Here is a 19,527-nt window from a genome sequence, read left to right as displayed (position 1 = left end):
GTTTGCCTGTGATATTTATGGGGAAGACTCTGTTCCAAGAATTTGGGGTTTTATGAGATTCTCCTCAGCAGGATGCCTTTTAATTGCTTGAGTTATATTAGTGCTTGAGGTAAGATCCTTTTCTCAAGTGTCCAGCCAAAGCCCCACTGATCAACCCTCCGCAAAGCCACAGTAAAATTGGCATGCTTAAATAGGGCAGGAATGCTAACATCTCTGATCTGAGAGAGGTAATTTGGTCCAAAATGCACTCCAGTGATGTTTATGTTTCGGATAAAGTGCTTACAACACTGTTGCTGCCCTTTTGACCCCCATTTCCTTGTTCGTGTGCTTCTAGGAGAAAGTGATACTTAAATTCAAATCTTTACTTTTATTAGCTCCCGGAGTAAACTAGGATTTCAGTCCAGTCTTATCTCTGCTATAAACATCCTGCTACCATTCATATCTTGAGGAAAATGATTAAATACATTCCATCAAAGGAACAAATGGAAACTCATCACAATCTCTTCCTCCCTCCCTCCCCTTTTTCCTATTTCCCTCTTTCCTTCCTTCCTTCCTTCCTTCTTTCCTTCTTTCCTTCCTTTTCCTTCATTCCCTTCCTCCCCCCTTTCTTCACCCCTCTCCTTCCTTCCTTCCTTCCTTCCTTCCTTCCTTTTCAGATTTACGAGCATATGTGTTGCAAACTCAAGGCAAAGCATTTTCACGGTTTGGAATATCAGGGAGAGCACTCTGAAGTGGTTGTTGTAGGGAGGAGCAGCATGTGAGGTGGGAACAGGGGAAGGGGAGTGAAGATTGAGTTACAGCCCTGTGTGCTGAGCTTATTTCTCAAGCTGAACCCTCCTGTGTGGACAGCATCGTCATCTCAGCCTTATAGACTGGAAAACAGCACTTCAACATGTTGCAGAACAACTCAGAGAAGATATACTTCCCAGTTGTCTTAGAGGCAAAATCATCATGAGACTTTTGAGGTGTGTTATTTCAGATAAGTAGGATTATACTTCCTGTCATTGGCTCCATTCCCCTAACTCCTTATCACCTCAGTGTAACAAGCAAAGGGGTGTGAATAGAAAGGGAAGATAGCTTCAGGTCACTTAGCTAGTGTAGCCTTTGAATGTATGATGGGAAGTCTTAGGTGGAGGTCAAAAGACAGTTAAAACCTAATATCTGGGAAAAGGCTTGTTCAGGTCAAGTCAGTAGTGAACATTTTATTTATTTGAAGATATTAGAATGGTTTAGACAAGTAGATTAAACAGCTTAATGAAGCAGAACTCTACACATAGTTAAATTTCCATTCCACAAAAATACTTATCTGTTTGACAGAAATCAATGAGCTAATCAATGTGAAAGCATGAAGGGAACTAGAGCAAAATGCTATAGAATAATTGTCAGCACCTAGCGCTCAGTTGGTGCTTTTCACAATCGAAGTATGAGACGGGGAGCCATCAGCCTCACTGCAAATGCAGATTTTCACGAAACCTTGTCCACCCAGAGTGTTTCATAAATCAGATCCAAAGATAAGGGGCTTTGTAAAATGAAAACTGCCAGGATCTTACTGTGACCTTCTGAAGGTCCTTTTATTTTTTATTACATAGTAATATTCATTATTTGCTTGAACAAAGGAAGGATCATATGTTCAGCTTCTGGCCACAGGGGAGTCTCTTGTGCAAACAGAACTATCCTTTTTTTTTTCCCCCCAATTGTGAATCTTTCTTGTGTTAACATCTGGACATAATCTCTGCACATTGAAATTGTTTTTATTTTCATATCTAATAAAAATACTCAGAGGAATACGCAAAAATGCAATCAAGAATGTAAATGGGAATGTATTTAGAAGGCATAGAGGAAAAATAAAGATCGAATAAATCTTATTTTGTAGAACAATGAGAACAGTGTACTTAATAGAGGTGAGGTTGCTTTGGACTTTTCGAGAGCAGTGGAACTGAGTGTATCTAATCCAAGAACAGTTTTAAAGCACTGGCTCCATTTATAAACATGCTGATTATGTGAAATCTTCTTTATTATCAGAATCACAATATTCACTCGGATGCTCCTGTCTAAATCCCTTACAGGTTTTCACCTGTTCTTAGAATAATAACAGTTTCTGGAAACTGCCATTTACTCATGTAAAGGACTCTACTATGTGCTATCTGTGTAAACGTCTTTCTTCCTGTGCTTCCTATGTGCTATCTGTGTAAACATCTTATTTAACTTCTGAATGATGATTAATACCCAAAAGAGACAAGAACTGTTCCATGATGAGTTATCCATTTACATATCTGTTTCTGAGGTGAGTTGTTAAAGTGAAAGTTTCTTCCTAGGTTAATAAATCTTTGCCAAAGAAAACCATAGGATGTTTGAACATATAAAGTTTGGCATTTCATTCCAGAAAACCAGATGCATCAAACATTGCCCGATAACAACAGTAAATTTGAAGTCAGTAAGCACTCAAAACTTAGTAGTTTAGGGGTGCCTGGGTGGCTTAGTTGGTTAAGCATCTGCAGTTCATGAGTTTGAGCCCCACATCAGGCTCTGTGCTGACAGCTCAGAGCCTGGAGCCCACTTTGGATTCTGTGTCTCCCTCTCTCTATGCCCGTATCCTGCTAGTACTCTGTCTCTCTCTCTCTCAAAAATTAGTAAAAACATTAAAAAGGTTAAAAAAAACTTAGTGGTGTAAAAGAACAACAATTACTGAATGTCTCATAGTTTCTGTGGGTCAGGAATTCAGGAATTGTTTGGCTGAGTGATTCTGTCTCAGAGTTTCTCATGAGTTTTATAAGGATGAGTCTCATGAGGATGTTGGCCAGGCTGCAGTCATCTGAAGGCTTGACTGGAGCTGGAAGATCAGCCACTCAAATAGCTGGCAAGTAGGGGCTGGCTGTTAACAGGAGGTATCAGTTCATCATAATGGGGGCCTCTCCAGAGGGTGGCTTGAGTGTCCTCACTGCATGATGACTGGTTCTCCCAAAGCAAGTAATCCAAGAAGCCACAGTGGAAGTTTTAATGTTTTTTATGACCTAGACTCAGATGTGATACACTCTCACTGTTACCATTTTCTCTTGATCACCTGGCCAGCCTGTTTTAATATGGGAGAAGACTATTCAAAGGCATGAAGACTGGGGAGCCTGGGTGGTTCAGCCCATTAAGCATTTGACTCTTGATTTTGGCTCAGGTCATGTTCTTATTGTTGTGGGATCGAGCCCCACATTAGACTCTGTGTTGAGCATGGAGCCAGTTTAAGATTCTTTCTCCCTCTTGCTCTCTGCCCCTTCCCCGCTCATGTGCCTAGGCTTGCTGTCTCTCAAAATAAACATTAAAAAAACCACATACACACAAAGGCATGAAGACCAAGAGCCAGGGATTAGTAGAAAGTGTCTTGGAGGGTGGCTACCATTATAGGTATGTTTTTTCAATAATTAATATGTGTATATGTTGCATGCCCATCATATATATGCACTGAGAGAAAAGTATCATATATAATAGGCTCATTGTAAATGTATGTTGAATGGCTTCAGTGAGATATTTATTTGAACATTTAATCCATGAAAAGTAAAAGTGGATACTTTATTAGTAGTAGTTATTTGTTATTAGAATCTGAGATTAACTCCATAAACAAATTAGAACTATATAAGCATGTTTAAGAAACTGAAGGGTTGACTCACCAGGTAGCCATTTATGTATGCCTGAGGAAGACTTGGCAAAGTTACTCAGAGGGATGAGTTTGACCAAGGAAACAAATGAGAGGTTTGGAGGGTAGTCTAACACCTGGCTGTGGAATTTGATTTCCATCCTAAACTCCAGTAGACCTTTTCCTTTTATGTTTTTAATCCCAAATGCAAACAATATGATAGTATTACTTCATGTTTGTACTTACTGGACTACTGTTGATCATTTTCTCCATGGATTTATTGGTTATATCTAGTTTCTCTTCTGTGAGATTTCCGGTCATAGCTTTTTGCCCATTTTTCTATTCAATATTGGTTGTCTTTATATCAGTTTCTTTGTGTATGATTTTTGCAAACTCTTCATTAACTGTATTATTTATGCAAGTTTTTAGATGGATTTGGTTGTTCATATTTTGCTAAAAATAATCAGTTTTTAATGTTTATTTTTGAGAGGGGGAAAGAGACACAGAACATGGATGGGGGAGGGGTAGAGAGAGAGAGAGGGAGACACAGAATCCCTCCAGCAGACTCCAGGCTTCGAGCTGTCAGCACAGAACCTGATGTAGGGCTCGAACTCATGAACCACGAGATCAAGACCTGAACTGAAGTCAGACGCTCAACTGACTGAGCCACCCAGGCACCCCCGTTTTTAGATGTATTAACATACAATTATATATTCTATCTCATTCTAATCTAATCTTAATGATCTCCCCCTTTCATGAAGTCTAAAATGCTTTCTATTTTATTAACTGTCCTTTGAAATTTATTTTTTTCTTCTATTTCTTTAAACTTATATTATCTTGCTTTTCTTTTTTAAAAAATGTTTTAATGTTTATTTATTCTGAGAGAAAGACAGAGTGTGAGTGGGGAGGAGCATAGAGAGAGGGAGACATAAAATCCAAAGCAGGCTCCAGGCTCTGAGCTGTCAGCACAGAGCCCAATGCTAGGCTTGAACTCATGAACTATGAGATCATGACCTGAACAGAAGTCAGATGCCTAACCAACTGAGCCACCCAGGTGCCTCAGCTTTTCTTAGCTTCTTGAGTAGATTCTTACTTTGTTTATTAGTATTTTTTCCAATGAATGTATTAAAGATTCTAGGGTCTCCTGGGTGGTTCAGTCGGTTGAGCACCCAACTCTTGATTTTGGCTCAGGTTATGATCCCATGGTCGTGGGACTGAGTCCTTGCATTGAGCTCCACACTGAGTGTGGAGCCTGCTTGAGATTCTCTCTCTCTCTCTCTCTCTCTCTCTCTCTCTCTCTCTCTCTCCTTTCCTCTGCCCCTCTCCCTGCTCATGCTCTTTCAAATAAAAAATAAAATAAAATAAAATAAAATAATGATTCTAAGTGTTTCTGAGTGTTGCTCTGATGATACCTCTAGAGTTTTTGTATATATTACATTCACTGACACTTATTTCTAAACGATACTTAAATTCCATTTTTAATTTTCTCCTTATGCCTAATGATATACATAAAATAATACTTTTTAAATTGGGTAGTTAATAGATTTGAAACGTTCTTTTAATGACAATTTCCAGTGTTATAGCGTTATAAATAGAATGTGGCCTCTGTAATTTCTAATATTTGGCACTAGGTAACATTTTCTCCGTCGATTAATTAACAAGTGGTCTTTTTAAAATGTCTAACAAATGTTTAAATGCGATTCTATATTTAGTATAGAATATATTCTGTTCTCCAGTAGTCTCCCCTGTCTCCATTCTTGATTTCTTTAGTACAACTGAAGAGCCTCTTGAAGTTTCCCAAATATGTCATGCTCTTTGGCAGTTTTGGAGGCCTTTGCTCAGACATTTGCTATTCCTGGAGTGTTCTCTTTCTTTACCTTATTATGGCTAACATCTATTCTCCTTTATAGTCATTTTAGAAAACACAAGAAATGCTATTTTTCTCTTCAAAGGATTCTCTAAACTTCCTCAAGACTACACTAGGTCCACCTGTGGGGCTCTCCCCTACTGTTCTCCTCTTCCTCTTCTTATTATGGTACCTGCATATCTACTTGACGTCTTGTCATTAGGCTGCAGACAACTTTGGGGGTCCTAGCAGGGTGACTGGCACCTGGAAGGTGGTAAATAAATATGTGTTGAATAACTCAGGAAAAAAAGTAACTATACAGATCATGAAGGAGGTTTGATATTACCATATAATGGAGAGCTATTGAACTTTTTCACGATGCCAGATATTGTGCTAAGCATCATACAAATATAACCTCTAATCTTCAAAACTTTGAAATAGAAGTGGTTGTACAATACAGATAGGGAAATGGAAAATCAGAGAGGTAAGCCATTATTGATGAAAAGTACACATGTGTTAAAAGGGCAAAACTAGAATAATTGGTGATAATCTTAACATTACAAAGAATAAAAATAGTTCACTGGTGAAGTGACATCAGCCAATCAGTGAAAATGATGGAGAAACAGCAAAAAAACTGTGCAAAAAAGTCACAATATACTTTATCAGACCTCTGGAAAATTGTCAGAGGCTTACAATGAAAAGAACACTCAGTAAAGAAAAAGGCAACCCATGACTAGGGTCAAATCTCAGCATGGTCCACGATGACAGTTAGACACTGTAACCCAGGACAAAATAGCAGGACCTTGCTATCATGTATTGGCAGAAACCTGGGGAATGTGTGTGGGAATGTTTTCTAAAGCTGTTAGAACAGAAAGGAAGGAATATAACACTGAAAGACTGTGGTGAAGAAAAATCCTCATAGGAGGCAGGAATGTATTTCATAGAGTACATTGGTTGTCCACAACATCTGGAGTGAGAACTGGCTGACGTGAAGAGCTATACTGACTTATGGGGCTTGCTAATGTTTTGGCTGAATGGTTGGGGATTTGAGAAAATAAAATTGGAAGATCAGTGACAAGTATCGGGAAGAAATATGTGGATGGATCTCAGAATGGACACAGAATATGAAGATATTTCTGTCCCATATAAATGTTAAAAAGGGCGCCCACTGCATAGAAGACACGTAGTGATAAGTAGAGTAATGCCACTGTGGATATCAGTCAGCCTCTTTTCCCAGCCAAACTAGTTCTTGCTCAATGGACCCATGAACAGAGTAGCCTTGATGGTAGGAATGTAGACTATGCATAGACCAACATGACTTTCTTTTTACCAAGACTGAGCTGGCTACCATTAATCTGTAGCTTAATCTGCCAACACTATAGATCACCACTGAGTTCCCAATATGGCACCATTCCTGGGTACCACCCTGCCACCTAGTGGCAGGTTAATTGCATTGGCCCTGTTCCATTATGGAAGCAAAAGAATTTGCCCTCACTAAAAAGAAGTCTTTTGGATATGGATTTGTCTTCCCTGCCAGTAGTATTTTTCTAACACCACCGTCTATGGATTCACAGAATGCCTGATCCACCATCCTAGCATTCCACAGAGCATTGTATGAGATCAAGAAATGTATTTCACAATCAAGGTAGTGCACTAATGGGCTCTTGCCTGCAAATCAACTAGCCTTACTATGTACTTCATCATCCAAAAGTAGTTGGGTTATTTGAAAGATGAAATGGCTTACTGAAGATTCAGTTATAGTGTCATCTGTGAAATAACACTCTGAAAGGACAAAGTTCTGTTTTACAGAGTGCAGCTTTTGCTATGAATCAGAGACCCCATTGCATGGTATGGTTTTTCCCATAGTCCAAATCAAGGGGTGGAAATGAAAGTGGCTATTCTCACAGAAAACCCCTTGCAGATTTTTTGCTTCTCATTCTGGCAACTTTGGGTTGTGCTGGGTTACCACAAGTGGGTGATGCTTCCACCAGTGGATATGATGGCTCCACAAGAGTGGCTCCACCAAATTGGAAAATGAGAATCCCACCTGGATGCTTTGGGCTCTTCCTGCCACAAAACCAGGAAGGAAAAAGGTGAAAGGTGTGTGTTAAAAAGGAGCAGACCTACTGGTTGGAGTGATTGATTTTGATTACCAAGGGTAAAAGGTAAATCTGGTTGCTGCTATATAGTAAAGACAAGGAAAGCTATGTCTGAAAAATCATAGGACTCTCTAGGGTGCCACTTAGCACTTCCATATCCGATTTTTAAGGGTTAATGGAAAACTACATCAGCTGAAAATTAATAGGATGACTGGTGACTCAGAAATGAAGGCTTGGGTCACCTATCACGTAAAGAACCCAGAACAGCTGAAGTTCTGGCTGAGGTCAAAGGAATATGTGATGGTAGAAAAGATGCCATAGATATCAATTCTGACCTTGTGACCAATTACAGAAATGAGGACTGTGGTAGCCCCAAAAATGTTCTTTATGCTTATTATATGTGTATGTTTATTTGCATATGTTAATCACTCTTTTTCTTCTTCCCATTAAAAAAGTTCATATAGAGTTATTGGAGGTGAACACATTTATTGGAGGTAATAAATCAGTGGAGTTTTTGTAGCTAACAGTTATAAATCAACTGAAATTTAGGTAACAATATTTTGTAAGACTATGACTGCATATAAAGAGTGATTAATATATCCTATCATGGACACACTGACTGTTGGGACTGTGTGCCTTCCTGCTTGGGGAAAGAGGGGGAAATTCCTCATTTGTGAAAAGGATAGCTGTGTCTTGTTGCAGGAAGGTTTGAATGTGCGTGGAAGAATACAAGTAAGAAGCTGAGTAGCCAAGGGTGTGAACTGTATCAGTTTTCAATTATTTGTTTCTCATCTCTGAATATACTTTCCAGTGATAGACATACTTTGACAGTATGATTTTGTGAGTTCCAATAATTTCAAGATTTTGAAATTACTGTTAGCCCTCACTATGCCTTTGCTAATATTAAATATATTTTCATTTGTGCATTCCTGATAACTCAGATATCCTCAAATAGAAATTAGGTCTTTTTTAAATACACTTTTTACCATTCCATGTTCAACAAACTGCATGTTTCTTTAGTGATACATCTTGAATTCCAAAGCCCTAAATGGGGCATGTAGTTCTGGTCAAATTCAGACAGTAACAGTCAACATGAGGCCACTTCTTCATTCACAAATAATGTTCTCATTCCTGTATTTTTTTTTTAAGAAAGACAGGCAGCAGTTCCTTCTTTCTTTTTTAAGAATTCAATTACCAAAGTATGTCTGTGTAACATCAACATTCAAAGTTGAATTCCTGATATAACAAGGCAAATCATAATAAGCCCTTCAGAAAATGATTTATCTCTTTTTCCATATATGTCTTTAATTTCATGTTATCTTTGATTAAACAGCCACAGCCCTATGAAAAATATATCAGATTGAAATGTTACTGCATGAGCAGGTGGCCAAGCCTAAGTCTTCATATTATTCCATCATCATTTTAATAGGAATACTTATTTCAATTCCAAGGTATGTAAAACTCAGATGCAAAATAGTGATTACTGTGAATTCTGCATTTAAAAAAATTTTAATGTTTTATTTATTCTTGAGAGAGAGGGAGACAGACCGTGAGCAGGGGAGGGACAAAAGGAGAAGGAGACACAGAATCTGAAGCAGGCTCCAGGCTCTGGGCTGTCAGCACAAAGCCTGATGTGGGGCTTGAGTTCACATACTGTGAGATCATGACCTGAGCCAAAGCTGGATGCTCAACTGACTGAGCCACCCAGGTGCCTCCTGTGAATTCTGCATTTTAACTGGATTCCCTATTAGTTGGTAACTCTGGGGGAAAAATTAGAGAATTCAACAATTTCCACATCACTTAGGTATTTAACTTCATTGTCCTTTTTCCTTCCTAATTTTCTCGTAGACAGGCTTCCTTGGGGACTTTCCTTAAAGTGAATTCCAATACTCGATTTGTAGGCTTCCCTAAAACATTCTAGGAAAAAACAATATTTTGTTGATACTTAATCTAGAATTTCCAGATGTCCAGACTTTTAACCTAGTGTAATAGTAATGCATCTGTGCATTCCTGTGTGTGTATGTGTGTGAGAGTCCTATGTGTGTTTGCATTCCTGTGTAAAGGTGGTATGCCAGAGATGAAAATGAAAAATTGTATGATGATCTTACAACAAGTATTAAATGTAGAAAAATGTGAACTCTTTTTAAAACGACTGAAACCACATTAATAATGATGAATTCAGTATTTTTTAAGATGATATTTTATTGAGGGAGTGATAAAAATTACATTTTAAAAACTTTTGCTACCCAAGTCTTGAGAAAAGCTTAATAATAGGCACACAGGCTGAGAAGTGATGACCATCAGTCTTCCCAATAGATCTGCTTCTGGCATTATGCTGCAGAGAGGTGTTTAGTTTAGGCTTATCTTTACTTAAAAGTTACAGATAGATCAGATTAGCAATGTGACAAATAATACCCAGAAGTAAAATTGATAAGTGAATGTACATAGGTTTTATTGAATATATTAATAAATTATAGCCCTTTAAAACTAGGTTCAAAATGACTGTATACATATTTATTTAATAAAATATTTTTTTAATATTTCAAGAATAACAGCTTTTAAGTTAAATTTTTTGAATTTGAGACAAACTAAGAAAGATGATGATCAGATAGGTAGAAGGTGTGGAAATAGAATGGGGATGTGGCAGCATTTCTAGCGGGAGAGACATAAAAGAAATCAAATAAAAAGAAAACAAGACAGTATGTAATGAATTGTTAATTATGTTTCATGTATTGAGACATAATTTTTTTTACATTTAATATAAATCTTTTTCACCATAATTAACAACCACTTCTTTATAGGCATTGATTGATGAAAATGGATGTTGTCCATTAAAAGCAGCATTATGGCTTATACTTTTCTCATCTGCAAAATAATTTAATAATATTTGTCTCCCAGGGTAGTTTGAGGGTGGAATTGACCCAGTATCAATCAAGTGAGGCAAGGAAGTCATGTTTCAGTTTCATAGCCTGTGCAACTCCAATACAGGCCTTATCTGGTGGGGTACTGAACACCCACCAGAATGGCCAATGTGGTTCAGAATATGGAGTATCTGGAACTCATATATTACCAGCCAGAGTGTTAAAAGGTACAGCCCCTTTGGAAAGCTTATAGTAAGTATACCCACCCTATGGAACTCAATTCCTACACATATATCAAAGAGTTCGTGCACAAATCTATGAGTACTATACAAAATAACTTGTACAAAAATGTTCATAGACGCCTTAGCCAAGTAATAAACAAATATTCATTAATAAACATATTCATCAACAGAAGAAAGAAAAACTGTGATATGCTCCTATAATTGGATGTAACAGCAATAAAGAGAACAAACTAGTGATAGATGCAACATGGATAAATAAATAAACCTTAAAAAATTAATGTTGAAAGACAAGCCAGTCACGTTAAGTTGGCATACTGAAGGCTTCTGCAACTGTGAATTGGAAAAGCAGAACAAATTAATCTGTGGTGACAGGAGACAGACTGATGGTTGCTTGAGTCTTGAGGATGGCCTGGGGATTGACTGGGATGGATACAAAGAAACTTTGTGGGGTTCCTAGAAGGATTCTGTATCTTGATCAGAGTGACAATTATATGGGCATATACATTTGTCTCAAATTCTAGAGCTATACTACTCATAGATTTGTGCATTTGCTATATGTAAATTATATTTCAATGATGTACTATTATATAAATAAATGGATAAATGGATAAAATAATATAGAGCATCAATTTTAAAAATATTTGATAATTGTACTATTAGTACTAATTATTATTATTATTAGTAGTAGTAGTAGTAGTGTTTTTCCATACTGGATGCCAAATGTCTACGTCATATCTATGAGTGGGATGGGAGTGGCTTGAGGTAAAAAGAAGGTAGTAGTCTGTATTGTGTAATATGATGAGCTCTAGACATCCACTGTGGTTGAATCCAGGCTCAGTTCTTTTCTGGCTCTGTGAACTTAGGCAAGTCTGCCTAAGTTTCCTAAACCTTCATCCCCATTCTTAATGCATGGATGATAATTATACCTGCTGTAGTTTTATGAGGACTGAAACATTTGTAAGATAACATATTACATATAAAACAGTATCTAACATTTTTATTTTGATCATTAGAATCCTTGGTAATTTTTGACAGGCTATGTTGAAAATGAATTTTTGGTATTATACTTTTATAGCCTTGCCAAAATACTTTTTTATGTTTTTTATTTAAGAGATTTATAAAAAATCACTTTCAAATTAATTCATGTTATCTTTTGATTACTGTTTATGGTTAATCACTCTGGTGACTGGTTGGCTTTTCTAAAGGGTTATCATTGCTATAATCAACATGATTAGTATAATCTCCTCAGAAATTAAATGCTGATTTTACTAAAATGCTGCTTGAATGGAGAAATTTTGTTGCATCCGTGGCAATAGCCATCTGTTATGCACATGGTCCAATATATAGTACATGCATGCTTAATAAATGAATCAATAATTTAATGTATTTGGTAACAAAAAACTTAACTCCTTAGACCTGTAACATGCCCAAACTCTACTCTTGTGAAAATAAAGAAGGCTGCAATTTCAAAAGACTGGTAGTATATATATTTCATGCAATGTACGAGGAGTTGCTAAAATAGAAGTCTCAAAATAAAATAGACTTTGCTTCCAGGAAAGGATTTTATACCTGGGTCAGAAATAATTTCCTTTGGATGCGTGAGACTTTGGATGATCATAGGACAGCAATGGCCTTGAGATGTGTTGGCATGACTGGAGGTGACTGGAGAGATGTGAGCAGGAGCTCACATCAGTGGGGAGAGAGAGAGAGAAAGAGAGAGAGAAAACAACTCTATTACTAGTGGCAGCAAGCCAGTAAAGGGTGTTGGACTAACTTCTGGGCTCCTCCAAATTTCTATGAAGTTTGTCAGATTATTTTTCCGCAAGTATTGTAGTTGTTTGAATGGAGCTCAAAGTCAAAACCACTCTGTTGCACCTCTGACACCCTTGCTTTTCTTTACTTTTTCCCCTGTTTTGATGTTAATGGAATTTTATCCAGTGCTTTACTTCCATAGCAGATGACAAAATCCAGACTTAAAATACAGCCACAGATTAATGTGGAAGAGTTCTGGATTAAATATCCTGTCAAAAAGCATAATTGAAATGTTAATTCTATGAAAGTATTTGGACCTATGAGTCACAAGGAAAACAGGCTGAGTTGTGAGATATGTTAAAATAAGAAAATGTTTATCTTCGCTGAATGGAAACTAGAATGGAAAGGAAAGGTCATGGAAAGTAGTTTTAAGAAGCAAATATTTGTGGAATTAGTTTTTATGTTGTAAATAGTGGGAAATAATTGCAAAATCAGATTGTGTCTATACCTATTCACCGACTTGTTCATTCAGGGAGGTAGTGCCTGCCCACCTCTGGTGGAATTTGAGAATGTGTAGTATGTTTATTTAACAAAATGTGGGATACTGCTGGGATTGAGGGTGAAAGTGTGTGTATTTGATATCAATTTTTCTTTCAAAATGCTAATATTCTTGAGAAACATGGTATTATGGAAAGCAGTGCTATACATAGCTTTGAAAATTATATTGAATATAATCACAAGGAAACTGGCATAGATGCCCAAATGGAGAGTCATTCTACAAAATAACTAGCATGTACTCAGTAATATAAATTCTATGAAAGATGGAGAAATGTAGGGACTGATGCAGATTGAAAGAGAATAAGGAGACACACCAACTTTATGAAATGTATGATCCTAGGCTGGATTCTGAACCATTGGGGAAAAAATGATACTATTGGAATAATTGGCAAAAAATGAATTTGGATTATATATTAGATAATAATATTGTAACAATGCCAAATTTCCTAAATTTGATCATTGTATCAAATGAAAAATTTGAAAAAAATGCTCTTGTTCTTAGAAAATATATACTTTTGATATGAAATACAATGAACTTTTTAAAGTCATATAAATATATAAAGGCCTATATTTGAGGCATATGAAAATATGAGTAATTTTTATAAATTTTTAATATAATTTATTTAAATTTATGTATATATATAAATATATATATTTATATATAAATAATATAATTTATGTGCACTTATATAAATTTTTAATGTTTATTTTTGAGAGAGGAAAGGGTGCATGAGTGGGGGGGTAGAGGGGGAGGAACAGTGAGAGAGGGAGACAGAGGATCTGAAGCAGAGAGCCTGATGCGGGGCTCTAACCCACAAACTAACTACAAGATCATGACCTGAGCCTAAGTCGGATGTTTAACCAACTGAGCCATTCAGGTACCCCAGAAATATATGAAGTATTTAAAGTCAAAGAGTAATGGTAAATTCAACTTACTTTCAAATACAAACCATAAAACCTAAGAATGGGTATATGATAAGTTGGTACCCACATTGATACTGATATCTATATGCATACCTATATCTATCTATATAGAGAAAAAGTAAAACAAGTTAATAAAATAGTAACAATTTGCAACTCTAGGTGAAAAGTATATGGTACTTTGTTGTATTCTTCTTGGAAATTTTTCTGTAAGTTTAATTAATTTACTTATTTATTTATTTTTAGTAAAAAGGTTTTTTAAAAGAATGAGATTGGGAGATAGCTAAGGACTCCAGGGATACCTATAGAGTAAATCTACTTCTTTTTTTTTTTTTTTTTTTTTTTAATTTTTTTTTTCAACGTTTTTTATTTATTTTTGGGACAGAGAGAGACAGAGCATGAACGGGGGAGGGGCAGAGAGAGAGGGAGACACAGAATTGGAAACAGCCTCCAGGCTCCGAGCCATCGGCCCAGAGCCTGACGCGGGGCTCGAACTCACAGACCGCGAGATCGTGACCTGGCTGAAGTCGGACGCTTAACCGACTGCGCCACCCAGGCGCCCCAAGTAAATCTACTTCTGAAACAGGACAGTTGATATGTCATATATGAAATATGATGGTTTTAGTTAAATAGGCTTTTGTCATATTCTATTTGTTCTGGAATATACTATTAACCAGTGATATTTCTGAGACCTAAGGAAGTGACTATGACTCATTGCCAATGTTTAAAAAAATTTTTTAAACACAAGTCTATATGACCCAAACCTATGTAATTAAAACTCAGTAATATAATAACAACAATTTGTGACTGTCTTCCACCTTAACCAAAATAACAACATCTTGATTGAATTTTTCGGTTTCTGAAATGCTGTTTGGAATTAGGTAGCCCATAAAACCAATCCAGATTATTGAGTTGAGTTGAGTTGAACTGAACTTGTAATTAAACTTGTACTATCTGCCTAGTGTAGACACAACCAGACCTTCTGGTAACATTTTGATTCATGGTCAGGGTATTACTGTTTGTGGTTAAATATGAGAAAAAAAATACTGAAAACAATTTATAATTACTCTCTTTCTCCTACTTATTGTTCTCTTATGAGGGTGTGCTCTTTGTTTTTATATACTGCTAAAAGTATATTTGAAGTGTCACTGTCACTTTGTGCTTTTTGTTGCTCAGGGGTGTACCTATACCACTTCTGACCCTTGCTGTGTCCCTGAGATGTTGTAGCCTTTACAGTTAAGGGTAATTGGCAGTTAGAATACACTTTGTTCTGTACAGTGTTAAAAAATGGACCCCTTTGTTTGGCCAACCTTCATGAACTTCCGTTTACTTTAATGGCAAATGAAACATTTGTGTAAGAAAGAAATATTGTCTTCAGTGGGAAATGCATTCCATGTGTGTTATATTTCATATCATGACAGATTTTTCTCGAGCTTATACTATTTTTCTTCACAATGTGAATACATGACTTTTTTCAAGGCTCTGCATTTTAAGGCAACCATTATTTGTATTTATGGGAATAAATGATAAATATTAAATATTTTTATAGTTAAAGATCATTATTAATTTAAGTTCCAAATAAAACACTCTCATTCTTTTTACATGAAAAGAACTTGAACAATTATTTTTTAAATAAAACATGAGACATGTTTTCATGAAACATAGGAACTGGATCTTAAGGATGGAAGGTGAAAGATCATGTCGATGTCCATATCCCACCACTCTCATGAATTTTGCTGGTTAATGTCAGCTTTGTCTTTCCCCTTTAATCTAGCCTTACTCAGCAGGTGATATTCCAGGGTGTACAATTCCAGAGGGACATGGCTAGTGGTGTTGCTAACTGGTCTGACATGCTTACAATTTAGAGAATTTCTGAGCCATAGGGTAGAGTCCTGGAGACTGACATTTGTAGTGAGAATAGAAGTCTTGTAGTTACATATGTCACAGGAGAGGGGGGAGCTATAGGCGTTGGAATGGCATTGATTAGTTGTTAACAGATAGAACCACAGAATTTACAAGAGAGGAAGAAAAGTGAGAAACAAGGAGCAGACCCACTTTTATACTCTAATGAGATTTATGGATTCTCTTTTCAGAGATGTGTGTGTGTGCACATGCTGATTGGAGAATTTGCAGGTATCTGAGGACTCCATGTTTGCAACCTTGGTGACAATGCAGCAGTAGGTTTACAGAAGCCTCTGGCCTTTCTTTCTGCCTTCCTTTCTTTCTTATGAAGTGTCACCGTCTTCCCAGTCATTTTAAGAAGTCAACCTTTAGCCCTTTGGGACTTTTTTAAGTACAATAATTCCATTGCCCTAAACGTAAACCCTTTGACACATCCCCTGACAGTAATCCATTCCTTGCAGAGCTTAGGGCCTTGAGCAGCCACAGAATGTTTTCATTATAGAGCTCTGAGCTTCCTCTTGTCTGGAGCTTTAAGTACTGATGTTCAGCCACTTAACAAAGACCGCATTGCAGTCTTGGCCAAGTTTGCGACAAGGGAGTACAGTGTCCTGGGCTTATGGTCTGGCTGTATCTAAGGAATCTTGGGTTTAATGTTTCTTCTTCTTTTCAATTCCCCTGCCCCCCACTAAAAGATTCTGAACCTATTTTCTTAACTGTTTCAATATAAGTCTAGAAAGTTGAACTTCACTACCCAGAAGGAGGTCAGCATTTGTGTATATTCAACCATTATGTGAGGTAAGGGTCTAGTGTTAACAGATTCTGTGTGTAACTCAAAGAGCATCTCCTATTTATTTATCTGTGCTTTAGCAATTCTTGTTCTCAGAGATTTGCATCCAAAGTGTAATCCAGGGCCAGCAGAGGTATCTCCTTAAAGATCACTACAAATGTAATATCTCAGGTGGTGCGCCAGACATGTTGACTCAGAATCTGCCCTTTAACAAAATCCACAGGTGATTTTAGTGCATTTTAAAGTTTGGGAAGTTCTAGTTAGAGAGGATTTGGTCAATGCTTCTGAATTACTATCTTATGAAGTAAGGATCTAATATGTTTTTCTACACACAAATAACTGGATGGCGTAACATACAAATTATTCTGATAAATGGATTTTTTTTATTTTTCCCAAACTTATTTGGGAAACTGTTTTGTAATTTTTTTGTGTGTCAAACTGCTAAAGTAAGTCAGAAAATATTTTATCCACTGGACATAAATCTTTAAGAAATAAGGCTGTGATAATCCTGACTGACAAGAAAAGTACTCAGCACACAGGATTGTGACAGATACGTGCATTATGCTTGATGCTTCCTATATTTATTCTAAACAAAAGCTACATGAAGTAAGTCTCACTCATCATATCTCCCACAGGAACACAAGAAGCCCAATGAGGTTATGATCTCACAACAAAACACTGAGTCCACGCTCAGTGAGTCCCACTCTGCATGGGAGACAAGTCAGAAAAATGAGAACACTTTAATTCTAAGCCATCAACTAGAGCAGCTTTTTCAACCTCAGTGCTATTGACTTTTGAAGCTGGATAATTTTTTGTTGTGGGGGACGATCCTGTGCATTGTGGAGTGTTTAGCAGCACCCTACACTTCTACTTATTAGATGCCAGTAGCAAGCCACCCAACTCTCAAATCATCTTCCTTCCTTCACCTCTCCCCTTGTCCCCTCCCTCACCAGCTCTACCTCCCACCACTGTGAAAACTAAAAGTGTTTCCAGACAATGCAGAATGTTCCCTGGGACCCAGATCACCCCTCGCTGGGAGCCATTGGCCTAGAAGTATGTGTAATTTTATTTATTCCTATCTTTAATCTGAGTTTCTCTGTTGTGTAAGTCTTCCTTATGAGACTGCCCCCTTCTGTTTAATTAAAAGTTCCAGGTATCAGAGGCTTTTAAGCCTTCCATAATTGCTGCCAGTTTGTTTTCTCCACTTACTTAGAGTTCCATACTTTCACAAAAAAGGACATTCATCTTCTGCTTAATTATCCTAACAGGTGAGCCCACAAGTTTGAGTCTTACTATTCTTCCTTCAGTGGTTGCATTATGAGCATTGCCTATAGGAAGATACAGAGATGCTCATATCATGGAGACAGTTCTAGTTTAGTGGATGAACAAGAAGGCTCCTGAGCCCACATGTCTCTCCACCACTTCCAATGATCCTTAGAATAGTATCTAACACAGAGAATATCAGGAATTGTTCATTATTATTTCTTTGGACATTATCTGTACTTCAGGATCTTGTCAAGGACAGAAGGAGGTCTAGGCTTTCTCTCATTAATACATGCTGTGTGTTTTTAAAACTTTATTCAGATCAAAATATTAGCCCATCTTTTACATATTTAAATTGTGTAACATATTCAGCTTCCATCACAGAATTTTCTATATAGGAGGTGGGAATATTATTGAAACATGTGAGCTGATTGTTAAAATTGGCTGCTATGGATTTAATTCATAAAAAGTTCAAAAGTGGGTTGAGTGTCCAACTTTTGGTCATGATCTCATGGTTGTGAGTTCAAGCCAAGTTTGTCAGTTTGAGCCTCATGTTGGGGTCTGTGCTGACACATAGAGCCTTCTTGGGATTCCCTCTCTCTCCCTCTCTCTATGCCACTCCCCTGTGCGTGCACATTCTCTCTCTCTCAAAAAAAAAAAAAATTCAAAAGTGAAAAAAACTAATCAGTGTGAAAGAGGGTTATCTTTGGTGCTTGGGGATGGGGGTAAATTGATCAGAGCCCAACACAATTTCTGGAGGTGTTCATGTTCCATTTTTTTTTTTAATCTGGGAGTTGGTTACAGACAAGTGTTTAATTGTGTGTTTAATTGTGAAAATCCATCGATTTATTCTCTTATTATTTAGGCACTTTTCTTTATTTATAATTTAGTAAAAGTTCAGAAAGACACCCAGATCAATTATGGAAAAATAAACACCTTGTACACCTAAGAATATTGTTTATGAGAATAGTAAACACTCTCAGAGATAATACATTTTTGTTATTTCATTGCATTATGATTCCTGCATTATTCTAGTGGTTTTCTAGGGAGGCCTAATTTCATAAACTCTGTCTGTGTTTATGTTATAAATATGGGATGGGGCATGAAAAGAAGTTATTCTATGGTTGTTTACATTCATGTAGCCAAATACAAACCTGAATTTTTTTAACCCAGACATAATATTGAGAAGTGCTACTTGGATGACTTCAACTGTATTTTTAGCCACTCATGCTATTGTTAATGTGAAAAATATAAAACTAAATTATAGGTCCCCCTATTTTCATTATGGGACAATTTTATAGCTGTCAAACAAGTTGTACTTCACACTTCCCACATTGACAAGGCTGCGTTGGTACCAAAGTTTATAAGTTTTTCTTTGGCTTTTTCCTCAGTAGGTGGAAGGTTGATATAGCAATGATTTTCTTGTAAAGTTGTCAAAATAAATAGATCACACGAAGCAAAGATGGGAAATTTAACTCCCAGGAATAGATAAAATGTAGGTTATAACCATGGGTGGTAAATAGAGGAGCTAGGGGGGAATCACCATATCATGCCCAAACCTCTTTCAGGCCAAGATTTTCAACACTTTAACCTTATTCCTATTCCCCCCACCCCTGCCTAACATTGCTGAAAAGGAGGCAATTTGACTGGTAAGGTCCATGTCTTTTTATTGCT

Source organism: Neofelis nebulosa, chromosome 9 (assembly GCF_028018385.1).
Source record: "Neofelis nebulosa isolate mNeoNeb1 chromosome 9, mNeoNeb1.pri, whole genome shotgun sequence".
NCBI lineage: Eukaryota > Metazoa > Chordata > Mammalia > Carnivora > Felidae > Neofelis > Neofelis nebulosa.
This window is presented reverse-complemented; position numbering follows the sequence as displayed.